General features: G+C 36.3%; 1 long non-coding RNA gene across 1 annotated transcript in view; it reads right to left on the reverse strand.

Annotated features, from left to right (window-relative positions):
• Nucleotides 1-1688: 1688 nt before the first annotated feature.
• LOC120542775 overlaps nt 1689-12206 on the reverse strand; it is a 154245-nt gene continuing 143727 nt past the window's right edge. Inside the window, exon 3 of the long non-coding RNA XR_005636232.1 lies at nt 1689-2317. This is a non-coding gene — a long non-coding RNA (uncharacterized LOC120542775). The remainder of the gene's footprint in view (nt 2318-12206) is intronic.

Below are 12206 nucleotides of genomic sequence, written 5' to 3' on the forward strand. Positions count from 1 at the left end.
AAAGAAAAAACACATTTAATACATAAACAGACATACAATACTTATGCAAATTTTTTTTTTTACATTTTTACAGTTGTAGATTAATAAACATGTTTACAACTTTATAAATTCTATCTCACCAAATTCTGCCTGCTTAGAGTTGCCGATTGCCAAAAACAATATATTTAAATTTTAGAAAGTATATAATATACATCATTATGACACAAAAAAACTAAGTTTCAATCAACTTTCTAATATGTAGTGTCATTCATATTTGGAAATTTTCACATTGTAATAATAATTCTTTTTGCATTTATATAGTGCTTTTCTCACTACTGAAAGTGCTTAGCAATTGCTGGTTAAGGGGCTTGCTCAAGGGTCCAACAGAGCAGAGTCCCTTTTGGCATTTTACGGGATTTGAACCGGCAACCTTCCTATTGCCAGTGCAGATCCCTAGCCTCATTGTACCATACGCTCAAGCCCAGTGCTGCAAAGTAAAAAAAAAAAAAAAAGTTCAGATTGGATAAAAAGAATAAAATTTGCATTTGCCCAATGTCTATTAAAATGTCTCTGCAAGATGATTAAATGGCTTTTTTGGAAGGAATTCAACATTCCATTCATGATGCATTTACAACACCAACTCTAGCCTCTGTCTTTGCAAACGTATATGTTGATATTCCTCGGGGGGGGAAAAAAGAACTTGAAAAGCAGACATTGTTCATCTTTGAAATAAAAAGAAGCCAAAACATTTCAAACTGTTAAGCTGAGCTAATAAGCTTGCTGTTTGACTGTAGGTATGTGACCGAGTTATTTCTTTTATACATTTGGGTGAAAGGAGCAGAAGATTAGAGCAGCATAATAAAGTAAGCTAAAGGGATTTCTCATTGTAGCCTCATTTCAAATTACTTTATTTATGACACTTTCCACTGAGGATGGCATAGTAGCATGTGCTGCCACCTCATCACTCTGCACCACTGAGATCAAATCCTGGCCTGGTCACTATCAATGTACGGTTTCAATGTTCTCTCTCTCTATTGGTATGGGGTTTCCTCTGATTTCTGTAATTTTCTTCTCACAGCTCAAAGATCCACATGTGAAGTTGAGTGACTACTTTAAAATGGCCCACTGTGCATGATTGTGCCATGTGATTGGTTCATACCTTGCATTCATGGCCATTCAGTTAGGCTCTAGCCCACTCATCTTTTAAACCTCTATCAATTATAAAATTTGCAGAATCCAGCTTAAGATTGGCCGTGTCCACAATCTTACTGGCAACACTGGGTGCAAGGCATAAACCGACCATGCAGGGCTCACTTCTATCAGATAAATTTAGAGTTGCTACCTAAGTCAATATATTTTCCTTAATGATGATAACATGATGCCATATTGTGAAATTTGATCAATACAATTCAGACTTGTGCAGCATCAAATGTAAGACAGGAACAATAGCTTGAAGGGATGCCTGTCCATTACAGGGCTCACTCGCACACAAGGCCACAAATGTAATTGCATTTCTTTTTGAGATGCCATAGGAAAACCAAAATACCAGGGGGTACACACACATACAGTAACTTGCCTAGGGCTAAACCTCAAAATTTAAGCCATGTGCCACCCAATATAAAAACCTTATTTACAGTAGGTACTCCTGACTTTTACTTAAATGTTGATGTCCAATTTTATACTGATAATAAGAATCACAGCAAAAAGAATTAAACAAAAACACCTTTATTAATTGAATATAGTCTACTGACACAAAATAGGAATGTGTCACTCTTTTCAAAAATCCCACAAAAAGCTTTAGAATTGGACACAAAAATCATAAAGACTTTATTCTGTTGACACAATACACTGAGGCATATTCATCTGAATTTACCTGATCAAAGTTCATTTCTGTCCTCTTGGCTTGATTTGCTTATCTTTCCAAGAAGTGAAAAACCTGACATTTTGTCCAATCTTATAACCTTCACAGGTAAGAATACTAAACCTAGTTTTCAAATTAATAATAATACCTGACAAGCCTGCTAGTCAAACATTCCAAAGTGTCAGTTACTGCTTTTCCTCCACTTCATAAATATATCATATTGTGCAAGTATGTTTTTTTGCCTACACAGACTGTGTTTTATTATATCATCTCCTTATTCCAAGTCCCAAACGAAGTCAAGCGTTTATTTTACAAGATGAACCTTCAGCTTTGATTTGACACTCCTGCAGACTCCAGAGTTAAATGCAGAAACCAGCACTGGTGGCCATTTAGGGAATTATGGATATTAAGGACAAGTGCAGGTTGTTCAGAAGGGATTCAAGCAATCCAGTCCATTGTTGCTGTTCCAGAAGACAGCTGTAAAAAAAGAAAGATGGCTGTAAGTCAGATTAATCTATGTAATATAAATTATATGCTTATTAGTGTACATTTATAAAAAAAAAAAGTTATTTTCAGAAGGGTACATATTTGAATTTGACCCCTCCTGGTGATGTGCCAGTGCATATTGAAGTTCTGTCTGTCCCAGAGAGAGAACATTTAATCCTAGTGTCACAAGAAATGCAAACTTGGTTCATCATCTCCCCTGCCATTTACTCATTAAAATGCTGGTCCTGGTTACAGGAACTAACGGCTGGAGCAAACACACGAGCATCAGTCGCTGGGCAAGAAGCTGACTTAAATGAAATGCAAGTCCACTGTAGGGTGCACACATGACACTAGTGAGCCTATCAGCATGTTTTGGAACTGCAGAATTCAATATATGTTCATCTCCGTGACTCTGGCACACAGAAACTTCACTGTCTGGTAGCACAGCTTAATGTGCAGAGACAGACAGACTTGTAAAACTATGGACATTTTAACAAAGAAATTCTGAGAACAGCTATAACCCTCCACTGCTAATCCTGGGGTCATAGGCTTATCACACATTAAAGACACGGAAAATTAGGGCATCTGCCAATCTTCATAAAAAACAATAAGCACCAAAGGAGCTAAAAGGCACCTCACAGTATTGTAATCTTCTGTTGTCAGAGTTCACAAAGCCCTCACTGTAACCCACGAATTAATTATATTACATATCATACTCTTGTATTCCCAATATTGTGGGAACTATCTCAATAAACAAAAAATGAGTAACAGCAGGACTGGACTCTTCTACTGAGCACAAATTGCACGCATCCTCCCACATAAGACATAAACCCAGAAAGTGCAAAAGCCACATGTGTGGCACAGACGAAGGCTGGAATACCACATGGTGCTGAATCACTATTCCTAGTATGAACCATGTGCAGTATAAAAGGGATATGCATCTGGAAAGTGGCATCTCATTTCAGAATTGATGGCCATAAAGAGTGAGAAAGAGAGAGAGCACAACCTTTAAAAAGAGGGGAATTGTCCCAGCCAGAAAACAACATTGAGCGCGTGTTTTATTTGAACATTTTTCTTTTGTTGTTGAAATTAAATAGGGTTTTGTCCAGTTGGCACTCCAAGCATTTTGTCTTTTCCCTGCCGCATCATTCACCCCGCTAATCAATCAATCAATCAATCTCTACTTATTCCAGTTCAGTGTTGCAGAGTGCAAGAGCCTATTCAAAAAGAAGATAAAACATTTGACAAACAATTGGGAGACTATTCAGACCATCAAATTCATTTGATTAGCTAATAGTTAAGCTGTCTCAATATCTTATCCAGACATTTCTTAAAGGTTGTCAAGGTTGCCTGTCCTTAATCTTAAAAGGTAATAAAGGCATGTTTTCTTTTGACATTTGTACTTGTATTGTATTATACTATGGATAGAATACCTTTTATTAAGTGTTTATTTTACACAATTCCCTGTGAATTTTTCTGAATTTACTTACATCAGTTATTAAAGAGCACTGGGTAAAGCAAACTATAACATAAATGTTTTCAACCTAGGGCACCTGTGATATCCATGCAGGTTTTTTCAAAATCAGTCACACAGAATTTATTATCAGCAATATTAGTCATTAAAGTTAAAGTATAATTAGGGAAAAATGTGACAGTATTAGGTCAGTATAGCATTTACAGTTAGAGGAACTGCCATCATACAACATTTAAACCATGGCGGGCCATGTACAGTATTTGGAATTTGCATGTTCTTCCTCAGTTTCTGCGACTTCCTGCTTCTGTCAGTTTGACTTCTGATGTTGATCATGAAGTGACAGAAAAGTAGTAGAGTGGACAGTGCTGCTGTCTCTGTGTGGAGTATGTACAAATGTGTGGCATTCAAAGTTCCAAAGTTCTCTTGACTTCCTCCCACAGACTTGCAGATTCAGTTTTCTGGTGACTTTAAATTGGCCCAGTGACGATTTTGCAAAAGGGTACCCTGCAGTAGACTGGCAGCCCATTCATCAAACCTTGTTAACAATTCTGCATGGATATGATTTGGCTCAACACAACTGAACTGAACAACACACTGAAACTGGATGAAAAGGGATCAGCATTGTGTTACTGGTGACTCATTTGGTGACTGTGTGGCTATATGAGTGAGTTTGCCGTGTAATGGAATAAATCCTGTCCAAGGTTTCTGCCGTATCCCCTTCTGCAATGCAACCTATGAAATGGAAAACTAAATGGGAAGAAGGATGGATGTTGACGGTGGATGTGTGTGTCCCGTGATGGTCATGCGTCCCAATTAGAGTTCACTCCTTACATGAATTCTTTGTTGCCAGAATAATCTATTATCCTGCTTAAAAAAATAACACAAAATTGAAACCCCCCTAGTTTTCAAAAGTATTCCTAAATAACTGTTGTATTACTCAGGTCACATTTATATAAAAGAATGTTTAAAAAGAGAGACTGGAGCAAGTAATACAAAAAATGGAGGAAAGTGTATAAAAACAGTCCTGACTGAAAAGAAGGCATTGGAGAATAGAGTATAATAGCACGATTGTAATACTGCTTTATTCATAGCAGTATTACTACTACTACTACTACAACTGCTAATCACAATAAAGTCCCAGGCTGACAACCTAAAGTTAAATAAGGAATCTTTTGAGACAGCAGTCAAGTGCTAAAAGTACACTGATGAGTCAGAACAACCAAACTAGCTAGTGCTGCGAATTACTTATTTAATGCTCAAGGCAAACAAAATGTTTGCTTTGATTTTCTTTTTTTTTGCTTCACCACAAAATACTCATAAACGGTGTCACATGAGAATGAATCATAAAACTAGTGTTAATGTAAAGCTCAGAGTCCAACCTTACAGTCATTGAGATTCAAGACAGTGAATCACGACATGAGATACGTGTCACAGGTTTCACCTGGTGTGACCTACTGCATTAACTTTCCTAACTTGTTTATCTAGTGCTATATGTACATACCATGATATACTAGACAAATAAAGACAAACCAGAAAAGGAAGTATTTAAAGAGAGCATATGTAATAAAGCTAAACTAACTCGGAGTATTCCTCAGAATAAAAGAATAAAGACTCCTGTTCCCAGTCAACAAAAGCCACCATCAGGTTCAAGTTCAAGATCACGTTAACAGAGTACAATTAAGTTCTTATCTGGACGTCTGACAAACATGCAACATGCCGCAAATACAAACAGAGACCCAGCTTTCCCAACAGATTATAAGTGTGCTGCACCACTAATTTATTTACTTGGCAGACTTTACTGGTCCACTTATTAGTCAACCTCTTTTTAGGTGCATTCAGTATGTTTCTGATACTATATTTTTTAACTCTCCATCAAGTACTTCTTTCAAAAATGTTATAATTACAAAATATAAACTATATATGTAAAAATATAAAATATACTTATGTTTAACATGTAAAAAGCACAGTATATATAAAATTATATATATATCATGGATCTCCCACAACTAACAATAGAATATCAATCAATGCCAGTTTTATATCACTTGAACTGAAATTCAACTGAGCCCCCACAAACCTATATTTTTAACTGCACGATATTTTAAAAAAAGTTAAAAATACTGTATTTAATGTAGTCTATTAACACAGGTAATTACATTTTATTATGACTTTTATTTTTAATATGACTCATCTATCCATCCATCAATTTTCAAACATGCTTACCCTGAGCAGGGTTGGAAAGCATCGGATACAAGGCAGGAACAATTCCTGGTTATGGTGCCAGTCTGTCGCAGGGTGAGCACAAACCCACAACCTAGGGCAAATTTAGTAATGCTAATTCACTCAACTGTCATGTCTTTGGTCTGCATTTGCAAAGCAGATGAGAAGGAAACCCAACCAACACAATCCAACACAAGGAGAACATGCAAACTTCACACAGGGAGCACCCAGGACGTGACTCCCAGTCTCCTTGTTGTGAGGCAGCAGCACTGCGCCACCTTGCCACTCTAGTATGAATCATTGTAACAAAAATATTTCAATTAAGAAAAATATGTTGTCTGACACTTTGATAAACTAAAATAAATGTAAAATACTTTCAAATCAGTTAACTAATCCCATAAACACACCTTAACGTTAAACCATGAGTACATTTTCTGACTATTTCCTGAATGGGCTATCACACATGTTTTGTACCGGGATTAAGGTGCACTGTAATGCTGATATCTTGTATCATTTAAGGATGGCTTCAGGGCTTGAAAATTAAATCTAGGCACACACAGAGAATTTCCTATGTTCACCTATGATACCTAAAATATGATGGAAAGGAAAAATGCTCAAGTGACCCTAATGACAACCCCAATAAACCATTTGGTTACAATAAACAACATTTATTAGACAGAAGATAATCTTGTATTACTGATGCCATTCTTTTTGGCTATGGTAACCTGTACATGCTTTAAAATATGACATTATTTTTATTGTAGTATTAATAACAGTGTAAATTTTGTTTTAATAAAACTACTATAAAATATTTCAAAAGAACAATATTAATATTGCAATTAAACATTTTAAGAGAGACATTTTTGAAGTCTGGTTTTAGGAGTGAATATTCTTACAACAGAGTATGGAGATTTGTACAAACCAGGTCTACTAGGCATATTTCCCTAATGCTCCTGCTGCCAGTGTTCTTTTTGTCACATTATTTGCATTTGGCAGAAGTCTTAAAAATGAGAATATTCATGAACTTAATGGTAGAGGCTGAAGTAAACAGTGAATTATTTTTTATATGAGTAGATATTTTAAATAAACCAATGTTATCACTCCATCAGAGTGCCTAACATTCAATAATACATACCTGAGTCCCATCTTCAATTAGGCCTTAGTCATTTAATGGTTTAGGAAAACCTTGACATTTTTAGATCCGTTTGTCCAATACAGAGTCACGTAGGGCAGGAGCCTATCCTGGCTGCATAAGATATAAGGCAGGAACCAGCCCTGTACAGGCTGTCAATCTGCTACAGAGTACGCCTACTCACATGGTGTATCCAGAGACGAAAAACAACTAGAGGACTGGAAAAACATGCAAACTCCACACTTAGGGTGGGATTTGGATCCAGGAATCTGGAAGCATAAGTTAGCAGCATTAACCGCTATGCTACCCCTATCTAGGACAGCAATCTGTTTTTAGACACCCAAATTCCCTTATGCCATCATGTAGATGTAAGAACTTTGGAGAGTGTACTACAGACTGCAGACATCAGAAAGGATATTTTATTTCTGAATTTCCAAGCGTTTATAGCAATGTACATAATGTGAAATTTGTTATACTCATTTGCAAAAAATCAAATAATACGCCAGTCTTTGTTTTATATTGCACTCTTAATAGCCAGCAAAACCATAAGATTCTTTACAGAGTAAACAATATGACAAATAGCATACAAGTAGAAACAAGGGCACCGTATTGACAAATGCTAGGTGGAGTTTGGAATACCAATGACAATTTAATGTGGTCAAAACATTTTTATCATAATTTTACATTTACAATAGCAGATAAGGGAAGTGTTCATTTTGTTTGGAAGGACCATTTACTACTGTGTTCATTTGTCACCCAATAAATCTTGCAATTTGTCCAGTTCCTTCCTGTTACATTCACTAAACTACTTCTCCTACACTTGAAGGGACTTTAGGTGGCTGATATCAGAATTACCTTCAAGTTTGTGTGTGGTGAAAATCTCAAAGAGCTCTCCACTCAGAGACAGAGTAAATTCATAAAGTATTTTTTCTCATGTTATCATTAGTTGTATGTATTACTTCTAAGATATACCTCCATCAACTGGCTAACCTTATAATTACATCCATCAAAATATTCATCCATTTGTTCATTTTTGGTAACCTACAAAGTTTTTGGGTTTTGGAGTCTACCCTGGCACCACAGATGCTAAGCAGGTTTCAGCCCTACATGGAGTCACAGTTATACTAACTCAAACAGGGCTAGTTTAGAAACAACAAATGCCTCCCATGTATTTATGGGAAAAGATGATATGCTGTGGTGACCCCTAATGGGAGCAGCCGAATGAAGAAGAAGAATTAGCCTCACATGTACAGTATGTGTTTGTGATAGTCATGGAAACCTGAGTGTAACAGGAGAGTGCATACAGAAACAAAGTGAACATGAAAACTCCTCACATTATAGTGGCTTGACCGGGAATCTGTGATCTGTGAGGCAGCAGCATTAATTGCAGTGCCACTTAGCCACCCACCATGATACATTACCTATAAAAAGTATTCATTTTCTAGGAAGTTTTCACATTTTATTGTTATACAGCATTGAAACTGTGGTTCAAGGTCTTGTAATTAGTTAAATGGGGATCACCAATCTGGAGACAAGGAGATCTGATCTTTTTAAACTTCATGGCTTGTTAGTATTTTAAACCTGTCAGATAATTCTTATATCATAGATCAGTGTTGGGTCATTCTTAAATTTTAGATTTTTTTGTCTTTCTAAGGATATCATTCAAATGATTCAAAGACTAAAATGTATGAGTAACTTTCTGTCTTTCACATTTTTCTCTTCAGTTTCCTTCTAAATTTTTTAATAAACCAAATAGTGTATGATGAATACACACAGGTGTAAATGGAAACAAGCTAGATGGAGAACTGATGGTTCCTTTATTATTTGCATCTTATTGCTAATAAAGAGCAAATAAAAATGGTGACTGTACCTGTTTAAATCTAAAATAATCAATAAAGAAATGTTAAAAACTGAGACAACTGAAATGAAACAGAAAAATGTTGTTTGCACAATAAGTGCTATAACTGACTTCTCATTAACCATTTGGGAGGGAACAAAAACCTACAACGACTCTGGCCTTCAGGACCAACATTGCTCAGCCCTGGTCTAAATGCATCTGATCTGGAAGGACTACCTGGTTGGCAGTCAGTAATGTGGTCTAATGTACACAATGAAAACAAAAAACTCTCCTAGCAACTCGGTGAAAAGGGGATTTAAAAGCACAACTCAGGAAATGGAGACAAGAAAATATCCAAGCCATTGAATTTCTCTTAGACTTAAGTCAAATTAATCATTAAGAAATTAAAAGAATGTAGCACTGTTGTAAATCTGTCTAGAGCAGAATAAAACTAGTGAGGTTATGAAAACTGTGAAGGAGTTACAATCTCAGATTGGAGAGCCTGTTCAGACAGGTGCTTCATCAGTCACAGCTTTATGGCATAGTGGCAAAGAGACAGCCACCATTGAAAAACTCAGCTAGAGGGCAAATGGGAGACTCTGAAGTCAGCTGGAAAAAAGGTTCTCGGTCTGATTAGACCATAATTGAGCTTTTTGGCCATCAGACTAAACCTCTTGTGTAATGTATGGCAAACACTCTACAATATTAAAAACAGAACTACCTCACCGTTAAGCATGGTGGTGGCAGCATCATCATGCTGTGGGAATTGTTCTCTCTGGCAGGATGTAAAATTCTCGTTAGGGTGGAGGGTAAAATGAATGCATCAAAACACAAAGAAATTGTAAAGGAAAACCTGATGCAGTCTGCAAGAAACGTTTACCTTGGGAGAAGAATTGTACTTCAGTAAGACAACAAATCCAAGCTTAAAGCCAAAGCCATAAAGGAATAGCTTCAAAAAACTATGTTAATGCCCTGGAGTGGCCAAGTCACAGTCCAGACCTCAAACCATTTTAGAATTTGAGGATGTATTTGAAAACAATTCTTCTCATGCAGTCTTATAAAGCAGTTTTGCAAAGGACAAGGAAAAACCATATGTGCAAAGACAATATAGAGTGGCCAATGCATACAGACTTAAGAAATGTGGAATTGTTGCCACATCTACTAAATACTGGCTTTGCAGAGATCTGTTATCATTTTGAAGTTAAAGTGTCTTTTTCTGAAGATCAGTGTCAGAAACGCTTAATTAAATCTACTGTCATTCAGTGCTAATTTCCCCTTGGGATTAATAAAGTATCTATCTATCTATACACTGCAAAAATAATTCTGAACATTTCTAAGAGATGGATACTTTTATAGGCACTGCATCCTCCAAAAAAATTATGATATACTGTTATAGGAGTTTGTGAGCCTCATTTGGACTATATTTCAGATAACCAAGATTTATTCATTTTGCTTCTACATTTGCAACTTTGTAATGGTAATCATCCATCTGGCTATACTGTGGTTTTAAATGTACCAGATTCCGCCTACTACACCACACCCCAGCTGCTCTCGACCACAATAACTAATCTGTCTCCAATTATGCCCATTCTGCGACTCCACACAAAACAATTCTATCTCTCTATACAAATGGCCATAGTGTGCCAGAGCTCTCAAAGCAGATTAAAAGGATAAGTTAACCCACCATGGGACACATGGACCTAAAAAATAATAAGCAGGTGTACCCATCTCCTTTATGAAATGTTGGAAAGCTTCAGATATCTTATAGAGTTCATGAATTTGCAGGTGCACAGAGATATCAACTAATTCAGAGCAGTTCTAATGCTTCCATAATTGAAAGCAAGCTTTTGTCCAGTTAAACTAAGAGAATATTGCTTTAGTCTGAAGGTTTCATGCAGACGAAGTCAATAATCACCAAAATAAACCATATAAAGCAGAGGAAGAATTGTTAACAAATGGAAAATTCTTTCTTTGTCAGTTCTTTGGTCTTTAAATGAAAAAGTGCAGGGTTCTCCTTGACGTCATCAGAAGAATACTAGTTACTACACTTGAAGGGTCCCTTTTTTAAGAACCTTACCAGAATCTCAGCTGTGATGGTTTTCTTCTAAATCTGAGTGGAAATAGAAGAGGGAATGAGAGAGCAATTTTTCCAGTATTATTTGAACCAATAGTTTACAGGGCAGAATCCCGAAAAAAGAGTGGGTAAACGGTTCTAATAAAAGTGGTGGATTATTAGGGGAGGGCCATTATTTTGACAAACCTTTGTGTCAAACCCAGCAAAGTTGGTGAACAGTAAGATATGGTTATGTTTGAAGAGTTAGGAAAGATTTTTAATCTTCTTTAATTACTTTGGCTACAATCTATAAAACTTTGTGTGACTTAATATTTACAATATTTTTTAATGCTGGCCAATGTAAGATTTGTATAACAATCCTCACTGAGAAAAAAAAAAATAAAAATACAGGAATGGGTGGATTGCTGAATAGATAGATAGATAGACATTTTCTTAAGCCATCATCACGCTCTTCATATGAGCCTTGAAAGAATTAAGGGCAGCAGTTCAACTGAAGATGCATCACCAGAAAACAGATCTACAGAAGACGTGCTTTCTTGTGAAGTGCCTTTTTGTATGTTTACATACTTGCTTTCAAACAGATTATTTGTGTTGCCCTTACATAAGGGGAAGCCATTTCCTGCCTTTTGCTTATTTTTCTATGCAGCTGTCTTCATTTTAGCTCTACTGACTCACTCAGGTATATACATTGTAAAACTATGGTTGCTTCTAAAATAATAGGCATCTGTTATCAGCATCTAAAAAAATGAAGTAACCAGTTCAAGGTCTGTATCTGGAAGACAAGACTGCACCCAGTAAACAACAGATGGCAAGAAGGTTCTCTTTAGAGGAGTGAGTATGCTGTACCCGCAAGCGACAGCAGCTGTTACTGGCACACCCTTTTACATTTATGCACTCTGAAATACTTTGAAGTGCAGAAGTTTGCCTGCACATTAAAAGCATTAATTTAATAAAACAAAAAGCTGCCCAACAATAAATAAGAGACACTTCCTGTTTAACCAGCTTAATGGGGAATAAGTAAATAAAAAAAATACTCTCTCCTCTCTCTGCCTATATAATAATAATAACTACATTTATATACACCTGAATAATGCGACTGCAACCATTATGCTAGCACACTCACCACACATTAACTATTAGGTG

Source organism: Polypterus senegalus, chromosome 13 (assembly GCF_016835505.1).
Source record: "Polypterus senegalus isolate Bchr_013 chromosome 13, ASM1683550v1, whole genome shotgun sequence".
Taxonomy (NCBI): Eukaryota; Metazoa; Chordata; class Cladistia; order Polypteriformes; family Polypteridae; genus Polypterus; species Polypterus senegalus.